At 52.1% G+C, this 24,141-nt stretch overlaps 1 long non-coding RNA gene across 1 annotated transcript in view; it reads right to left on the reverse strand.

Annotated features, from left to right (window-relative positions):
• Positions 1 to 1,068: 1,068 nt before the first annotated feature.
• LOC123614417 (uncharacterized) overlaps positions 1,069 to 24,141 on the reverse strand; it is a 38,462-nt gene continuing 15,389 nt past the window's right edge. Inside the window, exon 4 of the long non-coding RNA XR_006721767.2 lies at positions 1,069 to 4,917. This is a non-coding gene — a long non-coding RNA (uncharacterized LOC123614417). The remainder of the gene's footprint in view (positions 4,918 to 24,141) is intronic.

Genomic DNA, 24,141 nt, shown 5'->3' on the forward strand with positions numbered 1-24,141 from the left:
CGAAGATCTGAACAAGAGTTTCCCACACAGAATCATAGATTGTTGGGCCAGCAGAGGTGGGAGGAACTAGGAGATCATTCAGTCCAACCCATCCTCGGACAGTTGGGGAAACTGAGGCCCAGAGTGGGGACGTGACCTGCCCAGGGTCACTGATAGAACAGGGACACGGACCCGCTCTTCTGACCCATGGGTGATGCTCCATCATCTCTGCCTTGGCCACGTGGATCCCAGGCCTGGGGCTGGTGGGGCTGGAACCCCAAGCCTGGCACAGACAGGAGAGGGCAAGTCTGGGCAGGAGGCGTGGACCTGGGTGGAGGGGGCGAAATTAAGCCCATGTAATAAACCCTCATGCTGGGGCCCTTGGGCTCCGGAGGGAACAGTGGTGAGGGTCTCCCAGTCCTGACTGAGCCGGTGCACAGACCTGAACCTGCTGACATGGCAGCCTGGGATGAAAGCATCACAGGCTCTCAGTGAAATGAGAAAAATCAGGTCAAGGTCATTTGTCGGTATAAGGTTGCCAACTGTTCTTTATAGAAAAGCCTTTTTTTTTTCTTTTATGATGAAATACTGCCATTCTTTTGGTTGAACTTTTCTTTTTTTGATGAAAGGACTGTGAGAGTAGATCTCAGTTGCTGCTTTGGAACTTTCTTTGCAACTACACGAGAGTTTCCACAGCTGCAGGACTCTCCTAGCATTTCACCCGCTGATGTGTTTTGTTTATAATGTTCTTCAACCTAAAAATAAGTCTTTGTTCTTGAGATCAGTTACTGCCATCCAGAGCTTGTGTTCCACAGAACCCAATTTGGGGAAGCTGGCATTTCAAAAGCAGCATGGATTGTCGATGAATTTCCCCAGAATAGGCTGGGTTTCCCTGGAAGTCTGTGATCAGTGCTAGGAGGTGTGAGTGGGTATCTGCTCCATCCCACAGTGGATGGAGGGGGCCCTAAATTAGGAAGCCCACCAAAGTGTGGATTCTTGCCACGGACTGTGAAAGAATTCGCAAAGCATAGGCAGAGGGACAGAGCGAACATCCGCTTTATTTCTCAGAAGGGAAAATGGAAGGAAAGTGCTTGAGCAGGGAGAAGGGAAGAAAAACACTTGAGTGGGGCAAAGGCACTTGAGTGGGGAGCTGTCAGCCAAGATGAGCGGCAGGGGCAGCTCCGGCCCAGGTCGGGCACGTGGGTTTCAGTGAAAGGCGTCCACCATCTCCTCCTTCCCGGTCTGATGGAGCCAATCAGTCCTTGTTTGAGTTCTTCAGTCCTTATATGGACTTTTCCGGTTGTTGTCATGGCAACCATCAATTGTCATGGTGCTGGTGGGTGTGTCACTTCGCATGCTAATACATTACAATGAGTGTATAATGAGGTTCAAGGTCCACTGGAAGGCAAATCCTCCACCGTCTTGGACTGGGTTCTAACCAGTTCTTGTTTCTTCTCAGCAGCTGCCTCTTGAGAATTAGATAAGAGTAATTGGTTTCTATTTGAGGGAGGGGCAGGGGTATGATCCTGGGGGCAACAGCCTTGATAACAAAAAGGAAAGTAGCATTTAACCAGAATACCTGCAATCTGGTGGACTCAGCATCCCCCACAAAAAAGCATCTCCAAAATTTCTGTTCACCCAGGAAAATTTGAAACAGACCTGAAGGCATAATCTCAGTTCATAGTTGAGCTAGGTGGTTGGAGTCGTAGCCATCCCCCAGTGCCGGCAGGCTCACCCTAACCCGCTGCTTGAGCCTGCTCGTCTATGACTCAGGGGGGCCTGGGAGACTTCACCTTTCCTATAACAAGAGGGGGTAGGGTTGGGGGTCCACAGGGTCCTGCTCCCTTTCACCACTGTCATGTTCGGGCATAACTCATCCAGCGAGAGGCACGGGGATGGAGCCCCGCTCCCTCATCCCGCTATGACATTGAAATCCCTGAGGGACATTCCAACACCAATGGAGAAAATCATGGTCTGAGAGAATCTTGGGCTTGTCGCTTCACTCTTTAGAAGTTAGATGTTATCAGTCTCTCAGGAATGTTTCTTGTGTGTTACTGCATGGCACGTCACGGGAACAGGATCTGGTTACTGGGATCATCGAAAGGCGTGAATCTCACTGGTGTGTCTGGATCCCCGTCCGTGTAGAGATAGTGAGGGGCCTCTGAGGCCTGGGTTTTGTGGCAGGTTTACTGATTATGTCATTGACAGGGAGGTTGGGCCTGACCGGGGCCTTCGAGGCCCGGCGTGGCGGTGGCCCCTCTCTGACTGCATCCTGAGTGCCATCCCCCTTGCTCTCCACCCTCCAGTCACCCAGGTCTCCCCATGGTTTCTCACACAAGCCAGGCTCCGTCTCCTCTCCAGGCCTGTGCACAAGCCAGTAACTCTGTCTCTTTTTTTCTTCTCTGTCTCCCCTCACAATTTATCTAGGAAAACCTTATCTTTTGTATCTCCACTGAAAAGCCACTTCCATCCTTTGTCTCCTGTCCCCAGATGGGACAGGAGCCCTTCCATTAAATAATCCAGTCTGGGCTTGTTTGAAGTCTGTCTTCTTCCTCGATCCTAGACTACTAATTTCCCAAAGACAGAAACTGTTGCTGGTTCGTTCACTGTGTGAGCCCAGAGCCTGGTACATAGTAGATGTTCAACTAATTCTGTGTTGAATAAACAAAGAGCAGAGTGAGTAAGTGTATGAGTTACCTTTATTCATTCTGTCATTAATCTCTGGAGATGCACACCCCTGTATAGAGTCAACCTCCGAAGAATGCGTCCCCAGGCATGGGACCCTCTGCCTGCCCTCCTGTGTCCCCTCTGCCCCCTCGAGCCTTGTGGATGACATTGCAGCCCATCCTGGCCTGGCCTCAGCCATCACAGCCTCAGGACAAGGTGCTGGGTGGGTTCCCTCTTGTGGCAGAAGCATGGGCTCCTCCTCCCTGCGCCTCTGGGGCTTCCTCCACTGGGGACCTGGTCATTCATCCCCTGCTTCTCCCCACCTCCCACAGTGCCCATCGACAGAGAAAGGGGCCCTGCCCTGGATACACTTGGTGCAAATCACTTGGGGGGACGGCCAGGAGGCAACATGTGTGCTTACATTAACTGAGCATTTAGTATGCGTCAGGCACTATTCTAAAACCACTAAAGGATTTTAAATAATTTAATCCTCTCAACAACTTTATGTGGTCTGTCTGGATGATGATTTTCCCTCTTTGTAAGTGGAGAGCCTGAGGCACAGAGTGGTTAAGGAACTTGACCTGGGCTTCGGGGCCAGGCTTCTGACCCTGCATTTCAGGGCTGCTACGTGCTGCTTGGAACGGAGTCACCAGAGTCTGGGACAGATGACTTTTCTCTTGGGGAAAGAAAAGCTATTTCTGGGCCTTTTGGAATGCGTAGAGGCAGGACTCAGGACCTACAATTTAGCAGCAGCAGCAGTTCTTAGCATCACCCTGAAGTCAGGAGCCCCTGGAATCAGGAGGTTTGAGGGAAATAGGGTATCTGAGGGGCAGAGAGGGATCCAAGTAGTCTGAGGGCTTAACATCAGAGCAACAAACAGGTTTGAGGCCAAAGAGAGGCTGGCACGGGAGATTTCCGGAACCTGGGGGCAGGGCTGTCTGTCTCCCTCCTGTGCTGTGATTCCCCACACTGTGCCCTCACCTTCTGCAGTGTCCGCGCAGTTAACGGCCTCTTCTTAGCAGTCCTTCAGGAAATGGAGGAGGCTGGCAGGTTTCCCAGGCTTGGGCGAAGTGGGGCAGAGAAAAGCCGGTGGCTGCAAGAGGCCAGGCAGGCAGAAGAGGGTGTGGAGGACCAAGGACTTGATCTGGACCTCAGAACAAGTGGTGCCAAGAATCCTCGGGGCCACAAGGATGGGACTGGACATGCCTGGCTTGGGGTCCTGGCGGGGACAAGTTATTTGCATATTCAAGGAAAGGATGCTCTGGGAAGCACAGGCCGTGGGACATGGGAGTTATGCTCTGCATGTGCACAGCCTTCTTCCTCCCCCTCTCCTCCCACCATCGCTCCCTCGGCAGTCTCGTCTGGAGGAGCAGAAATTGACTCTCAGCAGTCGCAGCTCTTTCCATCCATCTCCACTGAGATATTTGCCCGGTGAATGAAAACACTTGTTTTCATCAAAAACTTGGGAGCTTAAGTTGATGCTTCCATTTATCTCCCTTCTAGTGCCTCGCAGAGCCCCAAGGGGGCTGAGCTTAGCAGCTGGAAGAACCCAGCCCTTTAGGGGGCGATCTTGGATCAGAAAAATGACGCTGCGCGAGGGATCTAATCTCCCTCCCACCTGCCATGCCTGTCCCAGACCGCGACCATGATTTGCAGGAGGACACGCCCAGACTCAGGGTCATCTGGGGCAGGAAGATGGATTTGATGAGGCTTTCCTTGTTAATTTTTGGCAATTCCTTCATTTTTATGGAAGGGGTGGATCAGACTCTGACATGTTCTATCAGCGCTGGCCTTCTTGGCCAAGCTCTTATCAATCATGATTGTTGTGGCCAAAGAGGGAGTAATGTGTTTAAGAGTTTCACTCAGGACAAGCCACAGACTATGAGAAAGTATTTGCTGAACACGTATCTGATAAAGACCTGTATCCAAAACATATCTCAAACGCAATACTAACAAAACAAAGTATCCAATTTAGAAGGATCTTCTTTGAGCAGGTAGTATTGCAAAGAAGAGATGGGACAGACAGTGAGCACATGAGAAGATCTTGACGTGGTTAGCTATTAGAGAAATGAAAAATGAAATCACAGTGAGATCCCACTTCATCCCCACTGAGACAGAAAAATAACTGACAATACCAAGTGCTGAAGAGGTTGAGGAGCAACTGGAACTCACCTGCACGGCTGGTGGGATGCAGAAGAATGTAGACACTTTGGAAAACAGTTGGGCAGTTTCTTATAAAGTTGAACATATGACTTCACTTACATGTGGAATCTAAAAAAACCCAAAACAAATGAACAAATATAACAAAACAGAAACAGTTATAGATGCAGAGAACAGACAGGTGTTTTGAGGACAAGAAATTGAGGGAGGAAAGAAGTAGGTGAGGGAGATTAAGAGTTACAAACTTCCAGTTACAAAATAAATGTCATGGGTATGAAATATACAGTGTGGGGAATATATTTAATAACTATGTAATATCTTTGTGCAGTGACGTGTAACTAGACTTCTCATGGTGATCTGTTTGAAATGTACAGAAACATGAATCGCTATGACGTGTAACAGAAAGACATTTTGTTGCAGGTCAATTATACTTTAGAAACAAACAAACAAACCAACTTCTAGAAAAAGAGATCAGATTTATGGTTACCAGAGGCAGAGGATGAGAACTGGATGATGGCAGACAAAAGGTAGAAACTTGCAGTTATAAAATAAACAAATATTGGAGATGCAATGTACCACATGATAAGTGTAATTAACAATGCTGCATGTTATATACAAAAAGTTGTAAAGAGAGTAAATCTGGAGTTCTCATCACAAGGAAAATTTTCTTCTATTTCCTTAATTTTGTATCTACATGAGATGATGGATGTTCATTGAACTTCTTGTGATAATCACTTCATGATGAATGTAAATTAAATCATCAGGCTGTGCACCTTAAATTTGTACAGTGCTATGCGTCCATTGTATCTCAGTAAAACTGGAAGGGAAAAAAAAAGAGGTCCCAGAGAGCTCCTTCCCCTTTCCACCAGATGAGGACACAGCAATGAGAAGCCGGCATCTGTGAACCAGACACCAATCTGGGGGCCTCTTGATCTTGGAGTTTCCAGTCTCTAGAACTGTGGGAAATAAACGTTCATTGTTTAAACCACCCATCTATGGTGCTTTTGTTTAGCAGCCTGAATGGATTAAGATAGGTATCTTTATTATCTTGATTGTGGTGGTGATTTCATGGGTATATACATAAGTCAAGCTCCTCAAACTTTAAATATGCACAGTTCATTGCATATCAATTGTACTGCAATAAATGGTTTAAAAAAAATTTAAAGGTCACTCCCTTGCAGTGTCTTGAGAACTTTGAAAGATGAATGTGCAATGCTCCGTGGCTGAGTGCGTTGTCTGGCCCCAATTCCTCATTCCCTCTCTGCATCAGCACCCTCTGCCGTGTAACTTTGCAGTGCCCTTCCACTGGGGATGGGCACCTGTCCCATCCCTTGACAGAAAGCATATGGCTCCCCCATATGACTTGCTTTTGGCAGTGGCATGTCAGCAGATGCAAAAGCCACTGTGACACAGATTTAGGCTGTGCAATGAGGCTGCCTCTTGCGTCTCAATCACTGCCGCGAGAACACGCCTGGACTGACCTTCTAGAAGATGAGAGATGCATGGAGCAGAGCCAAGGCGCTCTGGACACCTCGATCAAGGTCAGCCTACACTGATCAGCCCACAACCTTGGAACACCCCCCCTGCCATGGATATGAGTGAGTCCAGCCAAGACTAGCAGAGCTGCCCAGACAACCCACAGCAGATCCCAGGGAAGTAAGCAAAAATGTGCTCTGATGTGAGCCAGTGAGGTTCTAGGATTTGCGTTAGGCAGTCTGACTGCAGCAGTGGATGACTGATTCAAGCCTTAAAGGAAGAAACAGTCTGGGGTTATCTGGGAAAGCTTCCTGGAGGAGATAGAGCAAGAGGGGTTTAATGGTAAACATGAACTGGCCAGAAGAACGACAAGGGGAGACCTAAAGAGCAGAAATGTGTGAAAGTCTGTTGGCCTGGCAGAACTCAGTGCAGGGAATTGGGACAATAACTCAGTGAGGCTGGAGCCAAGGGTGGTATGAGACACGAAATGAGATGGAGGGAGGGGTCAGCCTACAGCAGGAAGGGCTTGAATGCCAGGCTCAGGCATTTGTAGGGAATAGGGAGCCATGGCAGGTCTTCAGTGAGATTATGATTTGAAAACAATCACGTAGCTAAGGTGGTGGGCAGATTAGAGCCAGCAAGATGGGAAGCTGGGGCCACTGTGCAGATGAGCAGGCAAGCAAGGGTGGCCTGAACTTTGGCCGGGATGGAGACCCCCGGAGAGCCATTTAAGGGACAGTGATCGCAGGGGGTGGCTAGTGCTTCCTGTACAGAGTTTTTCCCCGTCCCAGACTCACCTATGTTGCGCCACAGAACCCTTTGCCCAGGTCAAATTCACCTCTCCCTGTGGGCAATTAAGTTAAATTTTCCATCAATTTGTAATGGTTTGCTGATGGATAAGCACTGGGCAATAGCTTTTAAGGCTCCGGGGCAGGGGATGAAAGGAAGAGCTTCACGTGATGCTTGCAAGGTGACTGTATCGATAAGATCCCTCGTTTACCTCCTCTGTTATTGTGAGTTAATTACACGGTACCAAAATGCATCCTTTGATAATCAACCCACATTTAATTAACATTATGGATTGATTAAATGGGAATAATGTGCTTATGTGACATAAGGGAGGAGCGTTTGCAGGAAAGTGCAATTGGCATCGATGAGAGAAGTGGGGACTTTTACAGCTTCAGCTTTCGAACGGCTTCTCTGTTAACTACCCCCAGATGAATTTTGCAGCCTGGAGAGGGGTTAAAAATTACCGGATGGCTACTTCTAGCTCTGTTGATGGCTTACGGCAGTTTGCAAAACCCGTCTGTGTTGCAGTTTGCCCTTCTTTAAGATGGGGTGGTAATGTCTCCAGCACAAGCTAGTCTTTTGCTCTAAGAATGTACTGCCCAGACCTGAAGGGAAGTGGTCTCCTGGTCTGTCCTCACTACAGCCTGAAGCCTCTGCAGAAAAAGGGCCCTTCTCCATCCTTTGGGCAAAAACAGGGACTCTTGTCCCTCTTCTGGGCTTGTGTAGCCCATGGCCAGTCTGCCTCGCAGTGAGAGCGGGAACAATGCTGATGTCAAAACCCCCTCCCTGGAAGACTTAGGTCTTCGACACACAGAGCATCTCCAAAGAATCATCATCTTCTAATATTTATTCTGAGGACCAGAGCATATGGGGCTAAAAATGCAGAATCAGTTTACTGAGTCTAAGCCACAAAAAGCTGAAACCCCACTGTACAATCCCAGGTGCATTACGGGGCTGAATGAGGGACCCAGGAAGAGGGAAAACCTACTCCAGCTGATGGGAAGTCTTGGGGTTTTTCTCCGGTGGCAAAGGGTCACTCATGAGAATCTTAGCATCTTAGGATCCTGAAATCATCAAAACCTAGAATTTTATGTTACTGAATCTTAGAATCCTGACTTTCATAGAATTTTAAACTATTAACCTTAAACAGATATCAGAATCACAGGATTTTAGGATTTCAGGGACTTCAATCAGCATCTTGCCTAGACATCCAGCTAACATCCAAGACTTCCAGACAGAGCAGGCAGCAAGTGCAAAGGTCCTGAGGCAGAAACATGCTTGGTGAGTTTGAGGAACAGGAAGACCCTGTAAGACTTTGGGCACCTCAGGGATAAGGACACTCCACCCAGGGGTAAACAACTCAAAGGCAGGTGCTGGGCACTCAGTGAATGCTTAATAAAAGTCTGAGTGTGTTCAGTTCAGGGCCCCACAGAGCCGGAGGGACCCTGATACTGGGCTTATAGGGAGAGAGAGCCAAGGTGTGAGGGGACTGATGAGAAGCCAGACCAGGGATGGAGGGGCAGGTAAAGGTCCTGGGTGTTCTCCTTGGAGAAGAGAGAAGAGAAGGGACTGTCAGGGGGAAGGAGTGGGCTGCACGAGGAGCCCCCCAGGTGGGGCCCCAGATCACAGGGAGGTGGCTGTGGCCAAGTGGACAGGAGGATGTCAGATAGGCCAGAACTCAAGTGCAGGCTCTGCCAGGGCCCCCTGTGTAAACTTGGGCCACAGAGCCTCAAAGAGAGGAAAGAACGGCTTGATGAGGGGGCCTCTGGGGTGCTCAGGACTCGCTTCTGTAACTTGTAAACAAACTCATTGGCACTGGTCGGGTATCCTAGGACAGCTTTTAAAGGACAGTGCTTACCTGAATGGGAGGGGGGGCGGAGATATGCTGAGGGTGAGTGGGGAGCCAGGTATGAAGGGGCCAAAAGAGGTGAGTGGAAGGTCACACAGGGGTGTGTGCAGGTCTTTGCAGGATTCAGAGAATACGAACAAATGTCCACTGCTGGCTGAGCACCTACTGTGTGCCAAGAGTTTCACTGCCTTGTTCATTCACAGCTTTTCATTGAGCACCTACTATGGGTCTGACCCCTTGCTAAGTGAATCAACAGATGTGGCCCCACCTCCACAGGGCTCACGTTCAAGTGAAGAAGATGGGGCAAAAAACCCCTCAGACAAACAACTAAGTTAAACGGCGACACAGCGAGGTACGTGCCATGGAGAGCACTAACAGAACTTTGCCTCCTCACTCAAGTCTAACACTCCTAACTCAAGACACTCAAGTGTCCTGTATTTACAAGAAGGTCCTCATATGAGCCCATTTTACAGCCAGGAAAACTGAGGCCCAGAGGGGTGGGTAACTTGCTTGGGCCATGTGCCTGGAAAGTGACAGGACCAGGATCTAAGCATGTGGCCAGAACACACAACGAGCTGTGGCTTGTCCTCCCCACCTCTCCCTGTCCCTGAACAGGGGACTCTCAGTGGGAGAAGGGGGCGCACTTGCACCATGGGGACCACAGAGCCAGCGCTTCCCTGTGCAGGAGGGGCTGTTGGGTCAGAAGGACCTGAGTCCCAGTTCTGCCTCCTTCGCTTTCTTGCTCTGTGGCTCTGAATGTGTTTACTGATTTCCCTGCATCTCAGTTTCCTCCTCTGTGGAATGATAACATGAACCTTAAATGGTCGTTGTGAGGATCGAATGAGAAAAAGATATAAAATCCCCAATGTAGGGTTGTGCACACAGTATTAAAAATGTTTCCAGGCACATAGTAGGTGTTTAAAATCTTGTTCCACTTATTTGCAGAAAAGCTTATTTTTCCTCTCTCTCATTGATTTCAGAAATTTTTTTCTTAACCACACATGCAAGCGCTAGGAAGAACACACTGCCCAGAAGCCGGCAGAGGGCAAGGCTTTAACCTCCTACTGTGTGGGCTCAGCCTGGCTACTGGGCTTCTTTGAACCTCGGTCTCCTCATCCATAAAACTGAAGCATGATGCTGCCTTGGAAGGCTGTTGTGAGGGTTAGAGGTGGTGGTGTTAAGTTGAGGGCCTGGTGTGGAGCTGGCGTAGAGTGGGCACTAAATGCTCCATGCTGCTTCACTTGGAGAAAGGATGTCTGTTCTCTCTTTGATTTTTTCTGTCTTCTAAACATGCAGTGTGACAGGAAGGGCAGGGAGGCCAGAAGCCGGAGCAAGCTGCCCCGGCCTCACTGTGCACCTTGGGTGAGTTACTGCACCTCCCTGCCCCCTCTCTTCTTATCAATAAGACAGAGAAAATCACACTTACTCCTAAACTAGAACCATCAGCAGGACCTAGTGAACCACACAAGAGACCCCAGAAAAGAAGGCAGAATGAAGAATTCTCGGTCAAGCTGTGTGAGCGGCCAGATTGACACGCAGAGAAATACAGGCACCCTTTAGGGATGCACTGAAGGCTGGAACACTTCGTTCCTGAACATGTTTATGTAAAATTAATTGGATCACCTGTTCTCTGCATCATTTAATTGCAAAACCAATTAAGTTTATTTTGAATGCTCAGCTTGTGGCCCAGGGAAGGGAAGGCAGAACTCGGGTTGGCAGAAAGCCACCAAGACTCTGCCCTTTGTGGTGGCCATGGTGGCCCCTCAGCGTCCTGGCAGCCCCCACCTGCTGGCTGGGGAGACCCCATGGGATGCTGGGGCAGCCAGAGAGGTGGCCAAGACTCTTGGAGCAGACAGGCCTGTGGGAATCCAGGGGTGGCAGCCTCCTAGCTTGTGAGCTGAGGGGCGTGGGTCAGACGTTCCCCCGTGGTGGCCAGAGTGGCTCAGCATCGATGCCCCTCCCCTCAAGCACCTTTCAGCATCTGCCTGTCTTTTTCCTCCATGATGACATGCCTGCTGTGTTTACTGCTGTGTGTCTGGGGCCTCGAAGAGAGCCTGGCACACAGTAGGTGCTCAACAGGAATGAGTGAATCATTGAATGGACAAATGAATTTCAACACAGTGAACGCAGGGATTTTCACAGCATCAAAGCTGTCCCTGGAGGGATGGGCAGACTCGGGAGGGAGGGTGTCTTAGGGCTCTTAGAGGGAGGAGACCTAGGCATTGGCTGGGGAGCCGATTTGCTCTGAAAACCCTTGGCCTGGCTCCACATGTCTGATCTGCCCAGACATTCTGGATTCTTCTCTCAGGCCAAGGCAGTGATTTGGTGTCAAACATGAGTTCAGCTCAGTTTTCTTAACTAGCTTGGGAACAGCTTACTTCTTTGTGACTCAGTTTTCTCCTTTGTAGGTGAGACTAGTACAGTTTCCCTTCAGTATCCAAGAGGAATTGGTTCCAGGACACCCCCTTCCAGCACACACCAAAATCCACGGATGCTCAGGTTTTTATATAAAATAGTATATTATTTGCACATAATCTATGCACACCCTCCTGTATATCTTAAATCATCTCTAGATTACTTATAATACTTAATACAATGTGAATGCTATGTGAATAGTTGTAAATACAATGTCAATGCTATGTAAATAGTTGCTGGTGTATGGCAAATTCAAGTTTTGCTTTTTTGGAACCTTCTGGAATTAAAAAAAAAAATTTTCGATCGGCACATGGTTGGTTGAATCTGGGGATGCGGAACCTGCCGGATACGGAGGGCTGACTGTAATTTCTGAGTCACTAGGGCTGTGGAGAACGGGGAGAAAATACAACCTGTAAGGGAAAAATGCACACGCAGCATCAGCTGACATTCCCCCTGCTTCCAGAGTCTGTGAACACACGTGGTCCGGGCTGACAGCCACAAGAAGGGGGTCTGGCTGCACCAGATCCTGCTGGGTGAGAGGCCTGGGCAGCTGGTCTCTAGGAGGCAACATCAGCACAGCCTGAATGAAAGCTTCCAGGTCTGAGCACCCCCAGGAGGGAGGTGTGAGCAACAGAGGGGTGGCAGCGAGGGGTGGCAGCGAGTGATGTGTGGACCGATCCATTTCCCTATTCCTTCTTCCCAGCAGCTTCACTCCTCTGCTCTGCTCAGGGCCGCTGCACCACATTTGGGAGAACATCTCAATCCATCAACACCAGCAACCAATGAGAGACTCACACATTCGGTGGAGGGAGGGTAATGCAGAGATGGCCTCTAGTGATTCCCCTCAGGTGTGTGGATATGCACATGGAGAGCCCGCCTGCCCGCCTGCTGCTGAGTTCCTGCGAGGCCTGGGTTTGGCACAGGAGATGCAGGGAGCTTGAGGTGGTCTGGTGAGGGTGGGAGTGTCTGGCAGAAATCAATGCTCAGGGAAATAATTCAATAAATCATCATGAATCAGGGAAGGAACTGCAGCTTCTGCATCCAAGGAACTCTTGGGTGATGATTCCCAGATCCTCCTGTCCTGGTGTTTGTCTTTCTCTGAAGATGATGGATGCAAAAACAGTTCTCATGAGCCTCCTGGGGGTTACCAGGCAGCTCCCAATACCTGTCCCTACCGGGCTCCAACTGCTATGGCCTGCAAGGGAGACACCTGGATAAACTCAGACTCTACAGAGATGCACTTGGCAGAGAGGAGTCAGTGGGACTGCCCACAAGAGGGCCTAGGTAGATGGGGTCGCAGGAGAGCTCTGTGCATTATCCACACACAGCCCCAGAGCATCCTGGAAAGTGCTGAGGCTCCGGGCATGATACTCCAAGCCTGAGGCTGGCCTTCCCCAGCCCCATCAGCAGTTCACTGTAGAAGGAGGAGTCTCGGGGGTAAAGTCTGTGCACCTGGTCCAAGCACCATCACCACTTCTCCTGAGCAGGTCCGTGAGTCATTGTGCAAATGGGGGTGATAACGACACCAACTTCTGAAGGAAGGAGGGATCCGTAACTACCAGAGCCTCCCTCTGTAAAGCTCTTGGGACCCCTTTCACAGCCTCCTCACACCCTGCCTCCAGCCTGGCAGCTACAGACAATAGTAGAGTATAGCCGGGGGGGGTTGGAGGCTTCCAGACTCCCGCTCAAGTCCTGTCTCAGCTGTGTGACCTTTGGCAAGTTATTTAACCTTCCTCTGCCTCATTTTCTTCATCTGCAAAATGAGGACTATAAGGGTTCCCACAACACAGGATGGCTATGAGGTTTAAATAAGCTAATGGAAGCAAACAAGGGGCATAGCAAGTGCTCAATAAATAGCAGCTTTCACCCTTACTGCTGTCAACACCACCACCACCATCATCATCATAATCATCACCATCACCCTCAACAGCACCACCATCATCATCATCCTCCTCCTCCTCACCATCATCAACACCACCATTGTCATCATCACATCATCACCCACCACCACCATCATCAACGCTGCCATCACCACCACCCTAAACAGCACCACCATCATCATCATAATCATCACCATCATCACCACCATCATCATCAACACCATTATCATTCATTATCATCATCCTCACCATCGACAACACCACCATAATCAATATCATCACATCATCATCACCCACCACCACCACCATCATCAACGGTGTCATCACCACCACCCTCAACAGCACCACCATTATCACCATCATCATCATCCCCATCGTCAACACCACCATTATCGTCATCATCACCTTCTCTCTGCACATACTGAATTATTATGCAGTTGGGACACGCTCTATATTAAATTCTCTTTCTTACCATTCTTTCATCAGCATTTTCCTACATCCCTGAGAATTCCTCAAAAGCATGATGTTAATAGCTTCGCAATTGTACCTCATTTAAATGCACCATAATTTACCTCACCACCCTCGCCTGCCAGACACTTGGAGGATTTTAGGCTTTTCTCTTAATGCACATCAGGCTGTGATGAACATTCTGGGCCCCGTGTACTGAGTCCCTGATCGTGTCCTCGGGACAGATTCCTGCTGCAGAATCATGACATCCGGAGCAGCTGTGTCTCTCAGGCTCAGGGTCTTGATCACCCAATCCCCTTCCTAAAAGCTGTCCTGATGGATGCCCCCCACCCAGCAATCCACAAGGGTGCCCATCTCAGCACCCACAGCCCTGGTCTGTGGTGCCTCCCTCCCAGCTACATTCACGGGTGTTTGGGAGCCTCACAACAAGGATGGAAGCAGCCTGTGGCGGGCAGCTGGGGCAGGGAGTCAGAGGAGCTGGTCCTGCCCCATCTGCTCTCACCTGCCAGGTGCATGGCCCCGCCCCTCTCCTCTGGGTCTCCATTTACCTATCTGATGAAATAGCCCCCAGGGGGTCTCCTTCCCCCCGGCCCATCCAGTGTTCAGAACAGAGCCTGATGTCTGTTTGGTGTCCAGTGACAAGTTTTTGAAGCCATGGGATAGGACATCCTCTCCTCAGGGTCCCCCTTGGAGTCCATGCGGTCTCCCGAGGTGACACTCCTGCTTGCTGGCTCTCCCCGGCAGGGCACAGTGTCAGGGCTTTGTGTGCTCTCCCTTGGTTCTGGAGACCCTGGTGGGGTGATGATGCCTCTTGACATGGCATCACATACAAGCCCATCCCCACGGACCCCCAGGAGACCCTCAACATCCAAAGGTATGGGGGACCTGGTGGGGAATCTCAGGCCACAGGGGAGGCTGGGAAAGGGGAGAAAGAGAAGGTCGGGGGGCAGTGGTCAGCAGAGGAAGCACAGAGTCCTTAGTGGATGGGGCCAGTACCACTTACGTGGGTGAGGACAGCCTGGGGCAGAGAATTAAGTGTTTTAGAGGCAGGAAATAGGGTTACAGTGTCCCATCAGAGTCACTGTGAAGCTGGTGGGGCAACTCGAGCTGGGAGCCTGGGACCTCCCCCCTGCAGAGACACTCCCTCAGTTCTCCCACCTTGGGGGCCTCTGCACCGCTCTCCTCTTGCCTGCTCCTGTCTCCTCTGTGAGAGCCCCGTGGTGACAGGGCAGGCACTGGCCTGTGTCCCAGGTGCAGGGCAGGCACACAGTGGGGGCCTTGGTGAATGAATGGGAGCAGGAATGACTTAATTTAACTTTAGGAGAGTGGTGAAGGATTTTTCTAGGATAGGAAACCCCAAGGAGGAGCGGGCTCGGGGTCAGTGAAGAGCTCAGAGGCTCCTGGGCCAGACTGGCAGAAGCGAGACTGCCGCAGCCTTCTCTTCCCCCTCCACCCTGACGGCCTCCGGTTCTGGCCTCACACCTTGCCTTGCTCTGCCCCTCCGGGAAGTGGGGCAGATCTTCTCATCAGGGCACTAATCCCACTCATGAGGGCTCCATCCTCATGACTTACTGAACTCCCAATGGCCCCACCTCCAAACATCATCACATTGGGGATTAGATTTCACCATATACATTTAGGGAGGAGGGAACATTCAGTCCGTATCAATGACCATTGTCATCACACAGATGCAAAGCTCAGAGAGGTGCAGGTCTCCCAAGAGACAAAGCCCTTGTCTGTGAGTGAGATGCCTGCCATTTTCTAGCATCACTTATTAGTGGAGATATGTTCTTGGTCCCCATCCTGGTCTCAAAGTCCTCCTCCTTCCCTTCTCATTTCTAATCATTCACTGAGCCTCTGCAGTAGACACTGGACTGGGCTGGGGCAGCTGGCGTGGGTGGAGGAGGAGCCATCTGCAGCCAGGGAGGTGGGCTGCACTGAGGAGGGAAGAGGGGACAAAAGAGGCCTCCAGATGCAGAAGTGGAAATGGAATCCATCACAAACCCTCCCACTGGGCTGCCTCTAATGTGCCGTCACAGCCAACCCTGTCTCCTTGACCCCCTCCAGTGATCGGCTCTGCAAACACTCACCTTGAGAATTCACCCGAGTGGGTGCACGTTCTAGACCCTCTGATCTGCAGTGGGACCCGTGCAAGCACTACCCCTCTGGGGGCTCAGTTTCTCCATCTGCACAGTAGGAAGTTGGGGCAGCTCAGGGGTTCTGATCCTTGGCTGTGCACTAGAATGTCCTGGGGTGGGACGGAGAATTTAAAAATACGGACACCTGGATCTCATGCCCAGAGACTGACTCTGTCAGCCTGAGGCTATGTGCCATCCTGGTTACGAGCCAGGGATCTGGAGTCAGACAGACTAGGGTTTGGCTCCTCAGTCTGCCTCTCACTAGCTGTGTGGCTGTGGGCAAGTACCCACACCTCTCTGAGCTTCAAATCTGTACAATGAGGATGGTCACTATTATGGACTGAATGTTTGTGTCCTCCCCAAATTTTAATGTTGAAATCTAACCCTGAATGGGAGGTGGGGCCACTGGGAGGTAATTAGGTCATGAAGGGGGAGCCCTCGTGAATAGGATTAGTGCCCTCAGAGGAAGACCAGAGAGTTAGCTCTCTCTCTCCTCCATGTAAGGATACAAGAAGGCAGCCATCTGTGACCTGGAAGAGGGCTCTCACAAGAGCCTGATCCTGCTGGCACCCTGACCTTGGACTTCAGCCTCCAGAACTGTGAGAAAAGAGTGTCTGATGTTCCTAAGCCACCTAGTCTATGATTCTTTGTCATAGCAGCCTGAATGGACTAAAAGAGTCATGGGACCTGGTACCCAGGTTGTGCGAGGAGACACTGGGGCAAAGAGTCCAAAGTGCTCACCCAGAGCTGGGCACACAGTGAGGGCCGGACAGTGTCAGCGACTGGCACTGGGTCTCTGGTCATGTGGACTCAGCGGCGCCTCCAGCCCCATCTCCCGGCCCCGCCCTCCCACTCGAGGCTCTGCCGCATCCCCTCCCCGGGGGCCCGCAGCCGCTCTGCCTGTTCTTCCCTCCTGATCAATCTCCCTTTTCCGCTCCCACTTAACAAACGGCTTCACTTAAAAAGCCATCTGGGAGGATGGATGGCACAAGGCACACTTTGCAGAAGTTGTTTTCAGAGAAAGAGCTGAGAAAATAAAGGCACAGCACGCGATTCCAATCTTATTAGGACCAGTGTCTCAGCCCCTCGGAGCAGAATTGGATTTGTGCGCTGCGACTCTCCTGCTCCGCTTCCCTCCACCCCTCCAACCACACTGCCTTCCCAACGCTCCGGGCTCCGTCTCCATCTGTCTTTGAGACGTCCTGCTCCCGACATCTCTGGCTAATTACCTCTCTCAGGATAACCCCCTTCTCTTTCACCAGGGAGGGGCTGCAGCTGGGGCTTTCCTGACCCGAGACTGCCCATCCTGTGTGACAGCCGTCCCACCTCGGGTAGCTGCTCCCTCTCCCAACAGGGGTCCCGGGTGAAGGTTTATATTTTTCTGCAAGGTCTCCCAGGGCTGATTTAGGGACAAGGGGTGGATGCCCTGTGAAGGTGAGATATGTCCACAATTGGGATGGATGCATGAGCTCCCCGTCATTGGAGGTGTGCACAGAGGACACGTGAGCACTCAGCAGGGAGGCCTCGTGGGAGGCAAACTAGCCAATAGGCTGAGAGCATGGGCTTTAGGCGCCAAGAGATCTTGGCCGAGTTCAGACCCCATTGAATACAAGATGTCTGACCTTTGACAATGACTCACACTTACTGAGCCTGGGTTTCTTCATCTGAAAAGTCAGGCAAAATATGTTTCCACTTCCCAGGGTTGTTATGGAGACAAAAGGATGTACTGCATGCAAAGTGCTGAACATGGAGTGCGTACCACCGTTACCAGGAGGGGGAACTGGGCAGGGTTTTGACATTCAAGCTATTTAAGATTCAAAATTTCTCTGAATTAAAAAACCCTAAGTCTCTGAGATTCTATGGTTCAATTGCCCTAAGATGATAGGGCTTTATAAGATCCTAAGGCTTTAAGACAGTGTGGTGGTGTTATTTCTCTCGTCTAAGGCTCCTAGGAATCTGAGGCTGTGTGGTTCCCAGATTCACTCTCCACCCCCAACAGCAGTGCCTGTCCAAGCTCTCCTCCCTCTTCCGGTCTTCCATCCCTCTTCCCTCTTCCAGTCTTCCATCCTGACTCCCACCAGCCCTACGACATCTCTTCCTTCACACTTGCCCCAACCCAGCCATCTCTCCTGCACCTTTACCCCAGATACACCAGGTCCCTCAGTGCCAGCTCTATGTCCCAGGCTTCCCACCTCCACACCTGTTACCCACCCACCACCCCCTCTTCCAACCTCCACCCCACCTTCCAGGCCACAGTCAAAAGTCAGACTTGGTGGAGATCAACATTCTGCTCATCAGTGTGTCCAGAGCCCTTTGTCCAAACCACTGTCACAGCAGGTGTCTCAGTGAATTCTGACTGCTGTGGGGAGGGGACTTCTTTCCTCACCTTGTGCTAGACCCTCCTCAGGTGCCCCTCCAAGAGCCCTCCACAATCTCCCAGATTGCTTCCTTCCCCTCCCACCCTCTTCTCACCTCTTCCGTCTCTTCTCGATCTTACATGTTGGGTACCAGCTCTAGAATGAATTGTGCCTCCGCCAGATTCATATGTTGAAGCCTTAACCCCCAAAGTGGTGGTCTTAGGAGGTGGGGCCTCTGGGAGGTGATTAGGTTTCGATGAGGTCATGAGGTGGAGCCCCCATGGTGGGCTTATTGTCCTTATAATAAGATGCCAGAGAGCCAGAGCTCTCTCCCCTCTGCATGAGGACAAATGAGAAGTCGTCTGCAGCCTGGGAGAGGGCTCTCCCCAGAACCCCACCATGCTGGTACCCTGATTGCAGACTTGCAGCCCCCAGAACTGTGAGGAAATTCATTTCTGGTTTCTGTCCCCCAAGTCGGTGGTGTTTTGTTACGGCAGCTCGAGCAGGCTAAGACAGATTTTTGTACTGAGAAGTGGTGCTACTGTAACAAATAGCCCCAACTGTGGGTAGGGTTTAGAAGAGTTTTGAGGGGTCTATTAGAAATATGGACGTTAAGGGAGATTTCTGTGAGGTCTCATAAGGAGAGAGGAGCATGTTACTGGAAACTGGAGCAAAAGCAAAATGGAGGAGAGGAAGAACTGGGCTGAAGTGCGTTCTGGTGTTTGGTGGACGGTAGAGCTTGCAAGTCATGAAATCACGAATGCAGCTGAGGAGGTTTCTAAGCAAAGTGTTGAAGGAGCCGCTTGGTTTCTCCTGATTGCTTACAGCTCAATGAGAAAGGAGAGAGATGAACTGAAGAGGGAACTGTGAAGCAAAAAGGAGCTGGCACTTGAAGACTGGGAGAGTCCTCAGCCTACCCACACTGCAGAAAAAGGAGAGACTTGTTCTGAAGAGAACACTAAGCGTGCAGCTGAACAGTCATTTAGCCATTTGCTAAGGAGCTCATGGGTGTGACTCACAGACATAATCAGCCCTCTCTACGGAAGCCTGGCGTAGAGGTGGGACCACACTGGTGGAGACACTGACAGCTGCAGTAAAGCGGACAGAGAAGGTGAGATTCTTGGATTCTACAGAACTGGACCATAGAGCTACTCAGCTGTGAACCTAGGCTGTCTTTCAAGAGCAAGGACCCTGAAGGCGATTCAGGGATCATCAGGGCTGCGGCTCCCAGCGCAGCCAGAGCACGTGGGCCCAGGAGGCAAGGCTGTTTCCACCTAGGTTTGAAAGGGTGGGATGGGGTTCTCCCAGAGAGCCTAGGACACCATGATGCCCTGCCCAGCAAAGGGGTGGGGCCGCCCTGCTGAGCCATTGGGGTGACACTGCCACCCACTGGGCCTGAAGGGCAGGGCATTGGACCAAAGAGGATTATTCTAGAGCATTCAGAGCTCATGACATCTGCCTGGCTAGCTTTTGGACTGGTTGAGGTCTGTCACCCCGTCTCCTCTCCTCTTTCCACCCTGTGGAATGGGGGTGTCTAGCCCATACCTGTCTCGTCACCGTATTTGGAAGCACCAGTCTCTTCTCACAGGATCGCAGCTGGAGAGGAATTTTGCCTTGGGATGAATCATACCTCGAGTCTCAGCCACATGCGATTTAGGTGATATTTTGATGAGACTTTAGACTTTAGAGTTGATGCTGGAAGAAGTTAAGAGTTTGGGGGCTGCTGCAATGGAATGAATGTATTTTGCACTCAAGAGTAACATGAATTTGGGAGGCTGTGTGTGGAATGCTACGGACTGAAATGTGCCCCCTCCCCAAATTCATACGCTCCAATCTCTAACCCCTAGTATGATGGTATTTGGAGATGGGGCCTTTGGGAGGTAATTAGGGTTAGATGAGATCATGAGGTTGGGGCCTTTGGGATGGAATCAGTGCCCTTCTAAGAAGAGACCCCAGAGCTTTCTCTCTCCTCTCTACCTTACAATGACACAGCAAGTAGGCAGAGACCTGCAAGCCAGGAAGAGGGCTCTCATCAGAACCCCATGCTGGCACCCCGAACTCAGGCTTCCCAGGCTCCAGAACTGAGAAAGTTGATTTCTGTCCCAGCTCCACTCAGGCCTTGGTCATCTCTGGCCAGACATCTCCCCAACACCTGCCTGGTCCCTCAGCCCCATCACCACAACTTCATTCCACCCTGTGTTCCTGAGATGAGAGCGGGGGAGCCCTGCCCAGGCCCCGTGCTTTGGGGACCCTGTCCTTGCCTCTTCCAGCTGCGTCTCTCTCTTTGGAGACTAAGAGGACAAGAGACAAGCTCTGGTACTTCAACCCTGGAACTCCCTTCCTGATTGACCCCAATCTGCTTCCAGGGCCTATGTGGTCTGCTCCCCCGAGGGTGACCCACACGGCCAGCACGCACACTCTTAGACCCCAAGGTGCTGCTGTTGGTGGAGAGGTGCGGACAGAGCTGGGCCTGCAGGCTGGGTGTCCGCACACGTCCTTGAGACGGTGGAGCAGCTTAGCTGAGGGAAGGAAGGGAAGGGGCCAGCCCAGGCCAGGTCAGGGGTCAGGGGTCAGAGGCCCAGCTGTATGTTTCCCACATTCCAAAGGAGAGCTCTGGAATTTGTCAAGATAGGAAGAAAAATTTACTTTGACAGATTGTTAGTTGCTTTATAACTTTAAGATATTTAATCCACCTGACGCCTCATTGTGAGCCTCACTGGTTCTCGACACTCCAGCTCCGGACAGTGATTGTCCCAAATACAGGCTGGTCACATTGACCCCCTGCCCAGTGCTCTTTGTGTCTCCCACTGGCCTTGGGATGGCGTCTTCCTCTGGTGGCGGCCCCAGCCATGTGGGAAGAGGTTCCAAGGACTGGGACTTCTTGTGCCATGAAGACCAACAGGACAGGTGCTCTGTGTCTACGGTGACAGACCTGGAGCCCATCTGCCTGGGAGGAAGCAGGAGATGGCCGAGGCCCCAGAAGCCCTGGCTAGGGTTCGGGGAGAGGCATCTGCAGGAAGTTGGTGCTGATGCGGCGGGGTTGGGGGGAGACTGTGAGGGCCGTGCACCCTCAGGACCTCAGCTCTCCCACCCAGGAAAGGCGCAGGCAGAGCCCAAGGCCTCCAGGGGCCTTTTCAAGCCCACAGTCCCAGGTGTCCCCCCACCCCCACCCCCGCAGCCTCAGGTTGCAGCCCCAGCAGCCACGGGGTCTCTGAGCCCAAAGGCACTGAGCTCAGCCTTTGCTCTTCTCACCTCTGCTGGCAGGACTGGGAGTTGGGGGTGGGGGGGGGGCAGATGAAGCTGTTCCAGAAGGAGCCTGGGTGACCTGTTCTGGGGTTCCGAGGTGGGAAAGGGTCCCTTCTACCTGCGCAGTGGGAATGGTGAGGGAACTGAGACCCTGCCTGGCTCAGCGGCCCTGCTCTGGAGGCTCTGTCTCAGGGCCTGCCTTCCCCAGCCACCTGTTTCCATGGCAACCAGAGCCCTCAGGCTGGAGCTGAGCCCCACCCCACCTCACCTTGCCCCTGGGGAGGGAATGTGACCTTGTCATAGGCTAGCCAGGGGGAGGACATCACAGCTGGGCCTGGGTGGATGTCACCAGGCTATGAAACCCAACATCAAGTGATGGGGGGGAGGTGACTAGAATCCAGGTATCCTGTCTCCGCTTGTTTTTGATACAATCAGGGAGGCTTTAGGACAGGGAGGCTGATGGTTCTTTTTTCTCTCAGCCTGTGAAGCTGGATGTTCTGTCCTCTTCCTAGTTGTCAGAGCAGGGCTCTGGGCAGGGCCAGCATCTGGTCTGTGCACAGGGGGTGCCCTGGAGGCTGGAGGGGCAGATGGAGCCCGGGGTGGGCCTCCCACTGGGAGTCTTGGCACCTGGGGTGGCAGATAGCGAAGACCTGGTCCTCCCTGGGCTCACCCCACTTCCGTCCTGGGCTGACCCTGCCCTGGTTCCAGCCCGCTGCATCCTACTGATCCCTCGAGGGGGCAGTGGGTCCCTGACAGGGTCCCAGGTAGAGCTTAGGAAGCAGGTAGGAAGCAGAAGACATGGGTTCGAATCCCAGGCTTTGCACAAGCCTCTTCCCTTCCCTCCAGCCTCAGTTTTCTCATCTGTAGAGTGGGGATGATGAGGCCAACCTCACAGGGTGGCCATGAGGCCTTGGTGGGTACAGGATAGCTCAGGGCACAGGAACAGCATCATGGGGGACAGGACAGGGGCACAGTCAAGGCACAGGCTCTGGGGCCAGACCCTGGGTCCCACCCTGGCCTCACCTCTCAGTAGCTGAGGGGCTTCTGACCCCTGGTGCTATTCCTCCCTGCTGTGTGACCTCGAGCAGGTCACTCCCCATCTCTGTTCCTTTTATCTGTGAACAAGATCAGTGATTTTTACCCACATCCTGGGGATGTGAAGACACAGGCAAGTAGAGTTCTGGGCTATGTTGTGTCTGAGCCCTGAAGGGGAGCCCTCCCCCAGAGCACACTCAAGACTGGGACAGTGATGGGAAGAGGAGGGTGTGGTTTAGGGAAGTCACAGGGTCAAACGCACATTATGGAGACATCAGAAAATGCCCTGTGGAGTCCAGCCTCCCCACCGCCCACCCCATACCCTATCTGAGAGCCAAGCAGACACGAGACCCCTCTCCTGGGCCTGAGCCAGGGGTCCTGACCTGCTTTCAGTTCTTTGCAGAGAGAAACTCCGCCTTTGGGCACCAGGCCTGGGAGACACGGCCCCTGCAGTGACTAAGGAGGAGAGTCAATGCATCTCAGGAGCAGCTGCCGCTGGTGGGGCCCCCACAATGCACCGGGCCTGTGCTAGGAGCTGCCCAGCATAACCCTCGGCATCTCAGCATCTCCGTGTGCATATGAGGGCCCAGGGCTTAGAGAGGCCGAAGCTTCTCTTCAAGATGCACAGGAAGGGGCAGAGACAGGAAACACCTCATGTCTGCCCCAAAGCTCAGCCCTTGAGGACGAGCCTGTGCGCCCTGCTCCCAGTGTTGGCCTGGCTCAGGCCCTGTCCTCCCCGATGCTGGCTTGGGCTAGGAACGTGCCCCCGCCTCTGGGCTGCCTGTCCCCGTGTGGACAGGCCCTTGTGGCCAGGCCAGCTCTCTGACGAGCTATGGCAGGACATCTATATTGAGGGCTGTTGACACAGGCAACTTTTAGCCTCAGAGCAGAGCCTCTCTGAAAGCTGAGAAAACACTTGATGGAAAATAAAAAAGACTGCAGCTTTGGGACCTGAAAAGTCAGCAGCAAGGGAGGTTGGGTCTTATATCTGGCAGGAGGATGGGGCAGAGTAGGGAGAGGGAACAGGGCCAGTCTTTCCATTGACGGGTGTTAGGGGCTGGGGAAAAGGGGCCCTCAAACTAGGTGGGATTTGAAAACTGCCTGGGAGGTCCTTCCTGGACCCCAAGGCCTTGAAGTTAGCAGTAATGGGGCAAGGCCACCAGCAGGGCTGTGGGACTCACACACTCTGAGCAGCAGACCTCTTCTGTTCCCACCTTTACTCACAACCAGCGACACTTCTGATGTCCCATCCCTCTGCGGAGATGCCCTTGGCTCTGCCCTTCATCATTCACTCTTCCCCTGCCTCTCCTTGCCCCAGTTCAGTCAGTGTCCTGCTCTATCCAAGGGGCGTGCTGTGTGCGCCTGGATGCCTGATGGCCCCTCTGGCTCAACCGGTCTGACTCTGAGCTCCTCCATCCCCTCCAGTTTGCTCTGCCCTCCTAGTCAGGCCCCAGCAACAGAGATTGAGCATTTGCCCTGCACACCCCAGTTCCCCACTCCCCCAGCCGAGCAGGTACTGAGATCTCCTGGAGTCTTCATGTCCCATCCCCTCTGGCCTCTCCACTGCCGCTGCCCGGGTCCAGACCCGTCAGCTCACACTTGAGGGCAGCACATCCTCCTCTTGCCTCCCGGCCTCTAATCTCCTTCAGTGTGGACAGAAGCTCTTCCGAATTAAGACCCTG

This window comes from Camelus bactrianus, chromosome 13 (genome assembly GCF_048773025.1).
Source record: "Camelus bactrianus isolate YW-2024 breed Bactrian camel chromosome 13, ASM4877302v1, whole genome shotgun sequence".
Classification (NCBI taxonomy): Eukaryota; Metazoa; Chordata; class Mammalia; order Artiodactyla; family Camelidae; genus Camelus; species Camelus bactrianus.